Source organism: Anarhichas minor, unplaced genomic scaffold (assembly GCF_050575085.1).
Source record: "Anarhichas minor isolate MPS153535 unplaced genomic scaffold, ASM5057508v1 ptg000003l, whole genome shotgun sequence".
Taxonomy (NCBI): domain Eukaryota; kingdom Metazoa; phylum Chordata; class Actinopteri; order Perciformes; family Anarhichadidae; genus Anarhichas; species Anarhichas minor.
Genome location: NW_027466449.1, coordinates 15,929,215 through 15,936,060, shown reverse-complemented (window position 1 = coordinate 15,936,060; position 6,846 = coordinate 15,929,215).

Here is a 6,846-nt window from a genome sequence, read left to right as displayed (position 1 = left end):
CCAAACATTTAACACTCAACATAGGAAAATAAAAAATATCGTAAACCTTTATTTCAATAAAGGTCATCACTGATTTCATATCAAGTAAGCATTATCTTTCTGAAAGTTTCTGTTTGACTGGAGCCCAGGAGTAGGAGGGAAGATTGTGATCAAACAACATGAAAGAGTGGGAGGGTGTGACACTAATCAAGAGATCACATGGTGTGTGTTTGTGTGTGCGTGTGTGTGTTTTGCTCTTGTGATCATTAGGCACCTCGCAGGCTGAACGTCTTGGTATCGTTTCCTCTCTCCTTCTCTCTCTCCCATTCTCACTTCTGCATTCACACTACAACATCCGATAAACACCGATGTAAATAGAACTGGGAAGAAAAGCATTACTCTGCTCGCTGAGGGAAATTTAGTTTAACGATCAAAAGTTTGAGTTGGTTCTTCAGCGTGTTGATGATGCTTCTGAGTCTGATGGACCACCGTGGGACCTTATCTCAATAAAAAACATGTACGGTAGTCAACATGTAGAGACAAATATTTATTTCATCCCATTTGAATTGTGCCATGAATTACACACCTGACGTTTATCAGTTTAAAACATAATTTTGCAAGAGAGTCACATTTTGTCGTAAAACTGTACACCCAAAAGGCCCTATTCACAGCAGCCATGTTGACATGTCACAGCAGGGTAAAAATAGGTGTAATTGATTCAATTAATTATTAATTGTTTCTATTTAAAATGTCACAGTCATTCCAGTGAGTCAGCATGCACAGTACCAGAGCCCTGGCCCACCTAAATGGCTCAGGGCCATAAATATTGTTATAAATTAATTACACCTGTTTTTACCCTGAGGTTGTGAAGAGGGCATATAGTCATGTAACTGACAGCTCTCGGTGATTCTACGGTGGCCCACAGAGCTCAGAAGCCCGTAAAGGGCTGATAGAGGACTCTGTTCCATTGAGAGAAAAAGAAGTAAGTGAGCTCATAGAGGCACAGTGTCTGTGTGCATGTACCTCAAGCCATAAAGAGGGGAAATCTTTGACTGTAATTTGTGTGGATAAATGGAACGACACAAACCGAGAAAGAGAGCCAAGCACATGGCAGCGAGACACAAACCCGTGATTCCTGCCTAGACACACACACACACACACACACACACACACACACAGCAGTGACAAGGCCACCGTGAGGCAGTTTCACAATTATTTGTGTGTGTTATGTGCCTTTGTATATAAAGTATATGCATGTGTGTGCTTGTATGCGCATGAGTTTGTGTGTGTGTGTGAGAAAGTGACTCACCCCGTGTCAGTTACTCCTCTACTAAAGTGTCCTTTCCTTTTTTACTTCACACCTCTACAGTTTGCTATTTTTGGTCTATGTTAGCAGAACTAGTAGTATCCGGCACTCACACACACGCGCACACTACAACATGCAAAGCCCATTGGGAGTGTTTTGGAAGAGCGAGAGTGAGAGAGAAAGAGAGAGAGAGAGAGAGAAGTGCATCTTTTATGGTGCACTGGTACAATAGCTGATTCTGTGGAGCAGACAGAAATATCCAGGGTTACTCGCAAAGTGAAAAATATCGTATTGCATAAGATGGTGAAAGGACCTGACCACGTAAATGCAACAGTAGCTCTCTCCTACAAAGGCAAGCACACACACACACACACACACACACAGACACACACACAGACACACACACACGCAGTGATGTCCTAATAGTGTCCTGCAGGCAGGCGGGCAGAGGCGGGCCAGGGTAGAGAAACTGGAGCTGAGGCAGAGTGCTGACTCAGGGAACAACCAGTGAGAGAGAGAGGGTGTGTGCGTGTGAGAGAGAGAGAGAGAGAGAGAGAGGACATTGTGCTACACAGAGGCCTCACGACTTGCGTGTGCAAACCCGAATGTCCCGACCAATCTGAGCACTTTATGTTGTTTTAGCCGTCACTTTGAGGTTAGCTGCCTGCTGCCGTGGAAGAAAACAAAACCAAAGTCTTGTAAGAATTCTTCCATTGAGAAAAAGGAGAAGTGGAAAAGAAGAAGTCTCTCTTTCTGTACTCTTAGTTGTATTATTTCACTCCTCATTTGCTCTTCTGAGTAAAATGCTTTGTCAGTGCTGTGACTCTTGTTCACAGAAGTCGGACGCAGCACGAAACACGAGCAGTCAGATGATCAGACAGATTTAGCCAAACCGTGTTGAAAATGCATTTTGATGGTGAAAGTATTGCCAACAACTGTCAATTGTAAAAAATCTTTGCTTCAAAAATTATTTAAATGCATCAATGGATCATTTTTGTCGAAATAGTTGACGCCTAATCGGAAATCAACTAATCGTTTCAGCCCCAGATGTAAACATAACACAGTTTATATGCCAGCGTTTACCTGGCATTTCTTGGACACCTTTTTTTCTGTGTAAATTGATTAAAAACATGCTTGTTCAACAGGTTTCTTGCCCCATCGGACTTTGCTGTAGCAATATTTCCATGTTCCCAGAATTCCAGCAATTACTTTGGTGAGAATAACGTTCTCACAGTTAGTTGAAATGACGCAAGTTTTGATAAACTGGAATTATCCTTATATCTTTTGGCAGCCTCTGAACTGCCGACATCAGTGTGTCTCTGTATTTAAGTGGGTGAGCATGACCATGAGGTGTGTAATACGATGTATATAGACTGTGCTCTAAACACAAGAGCAGCAAGTCAGCAACATCCAGGTGGTTTTGGTTTACCCTCCGATTTCACTCCCCCCATCTCTCTCTCTCTCTCTCTCTCTCTCTCTCTCTCTCCATCCCCTTGTTGTCTCCCTCTGTCTTTCCTGCTTCATTATTTGTCCTTTCTCACCGGCTAAAAATACATGCTGCCCTGTCACTATAACAGATCACCTCAGAGTAAATTTGCAGTGGACAGTGTTTGATACAGCAGCAGCGCCACCCACCCCACTCTCTCTCTCACACACACACTGAAAACACACATGCCATGAGCCGATCATAATGGTGTCAGTGGATTATTTGCGACTGTGGGCTGACTAATATATAAAGTGTGTTTGCGTGCGTGTTGGAGACAGGTGCAGCAACCTCAAGAGGCTGACCGAGCTGTTGGAGGGTCAACCACGTATAGGTGCAATAGCTACACTAGGTCAGCCTCATGAGGTACGGAGGCTGGATACTATCTCACTCACACACACATACAAGGTGGCACCTGTGCTTCGCTATTTCAAAATAACAGGAATATATTGTGTGAGAGAAGTACCGAGCGGACTGATGCAGACAAAGAAAATATGTGCGAGCCAATGTCCACAAGGCTTTCGTGTGAAAATGTTTTGTTTTTTTTATATACAGGAGCGGGAAAGAGAGAGAGAGAGAGAGAGAGTGCGAAAAAGAGTGGGGCTGACGGGCCACTCGTAAGACAAATTAAATAAACAACAACTTCTCACTCCTGCTTTCACACTTGATGTGCAACTCAAGCGAGTGCGCAGGAGACGGCGTAAGGTGTCACTGTTTCGTGCTCAGGATCATTTTCCTTCGTGTCTCCTGTTCCCATGGTAACCGAGCAGCGACCTGCGATGACCCCCACCCCCCCGAGCACCAGAGAGGGACGGAGGTGAAGTTGTCATTTAGCAGAGGCCAGTGGGCGAATATTATTGCATTCATCAGTTCTTGCGGGTGACTGCTGAGGTCGATAATCAGCCTGGGACGTAAAGTATTTCTCCCTCTTTCCTTCTCCCCATCGCTCTATCTGTGTGTGTGTGTGTGTGTGTGTGTGTGTGTGTGTGTGTGTGTGTGTGTGTGTGTGTGTGTGTGTGTGTGTGTGTGTGTGTGTGTGTGTGTGTGTGTGTGTGTGTGTGTGTGTGTGTGTGTGTGTGTGTGTGTGTGTAAAAGCATGCGCCACAGCCCTGCTACCTGTGTTTCAACAGGCCCTGTTGTCTCATTATCAGAGTGACATTTGTGCAGTCCTGTGGAGCCATCTGGATGCGTCCCACACACATGTGAGAGAAACCAGCCTGGGTTTGGATCTGACTCACATCAAACAGCCTCTCTGCCCACACACACACACACACACACACATACACACACGCTAACACACAAACACCAAATACAGACGGCACAAATAGAGCAGTTTCCAGAAGACAAAATCTGACATTTAACGAATAGTGAGGTGACAGAGAGATTGATACGAATTTTCCAACTGACACTTTACATCTTCACAGTTTCCAGTCACAACAATGGGGGCTCACTGATATAAAGCTGCAGAGAAAGTGCTGACAAAAGTGACCTCTCAACTAGTTGTGTCCATCTAAGTGGAGCTATCTCCAATGTGTGTGCATGTGTGGGACGTCCCCACGACGAATGTGAATGCATAAGAGCCACAGGTTGGAGTTGTGAAACTGCCTCAGTGGCTCACTGGCACAGAAGAAGATGAACATCAGCTTGAGGTTAATGGGCTGCTTTCTTGTCCAGGAAAGTCCCAAAAATCAAATGAGATCAAAGCTGATGCTTCACTCTTTGTTTCAACAGTAAATGAGAAATAATATGGTATCGAAAGGAACAAGACAGTGAACACCTTCTACAAGTGCTTTACAAAAGTACAGACAAGTTTAATCATTTAAAAGTTTACTTCATTATTTATTATACTTGATTTATTTTTTATTGATCCCTCTTGTTGTTGCACTGTCCCCTATGCTGCTGTGTTGCTGCATATGTCCCCGCTGTGGGACTAATAAAGGATCATCTTTTCTTATTTTAAAACCAAATTAATGATGGAGATGACATAAAACCGATTAATTAAAAGCTGCGGAGACGAAAACAGTCATTAGCTTTTTTAGAAATGGCTACAGTTGGAGAATATCTTTGTTCCAAAAAGAGCTGATTCCGGCACCACAGCTGAGGGCACCACTTTTGAATTTAACTCTTGGCATCACTAACGGACCAGTCGACAACAAAGAAGGCAATTATAAAAAGCCATTTTTGTGTTGATGCTCAATGTCATTCTCAATTCCTAGAATCACTTCTAAATTGCCTCAGAAAAGCTGTTTGTGGTGTAATATGTGTATGATATACTGTAGTTAGGAGTGAATAGGACAAACAAAAGGCCCATGTGACTCAAACACAGAAGAGTTGTGAAGACTGTTGATTCTACAACGCTGCTTCTGGACTAATTTTATATCCTGGTTTCGGAGCAAGCTGTACTGAGAGGACGCTATGACTGTTGCTCGACATTTGTGAAAAGACCCGATGCAGTTTCGCTATGACTGTGTCAGCGCGGCGAAGCCATAGGAAAGCACACACACACACACACACACACACACACACACACACACACAAGTGAACCGAAGGACTACAAAGTTAGCATACTGAGTCATTAGCAAATAAATGCTATTGGTGCGGTGAAAAAGGTGCATGCATGCTGAAAGGTTCTCTCGGTTCCACGCAGAATTCTGGGCCTCGAGAGTCTATTTCCTGAGCAGCTCTGTGCATGCAGGTTTTTCGCCGAATGCCACTGTGATGTTCGTTGACGTGCTAAAGCTCGGCCGCATGCAAGGTAGGCCCCGCTCTATCCCCTTCATCTCGCTCTCTTTCCCCTCTCTCATCTATAATTGATTGCTCCCACTGTACCAACTTCATTTGCTGGCTGTGAATAATGAATGAGACACAGAGTGGAGGCGATTTTTCTTCTCCGCTGGTTTGATACCCGATTAGCCGTTTACAGTGTTATCCGTGCTATCCGTGACCAGGCCTGGGATTCCCAACGTGTGCCAAGAAAAGCTGCTCTGCCTCGGGGAGAAAAGGCCGGACAATCATCTGTTGATTGTCATCATTTAAGACCATTAAACTATAGCATATTATACTATAGCATGTTGTTTTAATGCATGATTCAAGCAGGTGCTTGGTTCGTTGCATGGAAATTAAACCTGTCACCCTCGGTGAGTGCATAATTCCCATTATAGCAATCTCGCACTCCGTAAAGCATCTTCACACACACACACGCACGCATTCACACACTTTTTTTCAAATGCACACGCCAATCTGCACGCACAGAGACAAACTGTTCTCCGTCACGGTGTGATGTGCTCCTCTGAGGTGCACGCCATGTGATGCACACTCTGCTCCCCCCCCCCCCCCCCCCCTTCGACACAGCTCAATGGACTTTTTCAAGCTGCGTCCACTCACTCACTCACTCACTCACTCACTCACTCACACTTAACCAGGATTAATAATAATGTGTTTCAGTTCCACAATGCGCTGAAGAAGTGCAAGCAAAGCAATTCAGCGCTCTGGGGCCAAAGATGACGTTTTTCTTTTTTTACTTGTGGGTAAAGTTACATCAACCCCCCCCCCCCCCCCCACGTGGCTCCTGTACCTTCCTCCCTTACTATCTTAGGCACATGCCCACACACACACACACACACACACACACGCATATCCTCATTCATGAAATAAAAAAAAAAGAGAGATTTGCTGACACAGACATGCACGCAAACAGATAAAAGAGCCACATTGTTGGCAGTCTGCTGTTGGAGAAAGTTGCAACCGACAGAAGGGGCTCGGTGTGGGCAGCAGAGAGCTGACGACACGGCGGCTGTTCCGACTTTCTGCAACCTGATGGAGTGAGCGCGTTTGTGTCACGGAAGGCCGTCGATGGCGACGAGATGATGATGATGTGGAGGAGGAAGATAGCGGAAGAAAGCGGTGAGGAGAAGGTGCGGGGTTGGATATGAGGATATCGATGGTGACTCCGTCCTCGGCTTCAATACAAGTGAAATGCTTAGACGTCTGAAAGAGCACCAGCATCCTTTTCTTTCCACCTGCACCCCTCCATTCATCTCCTCCCTCCTTCACCTCCGCTCGTCTGTCTGTCTCTTTC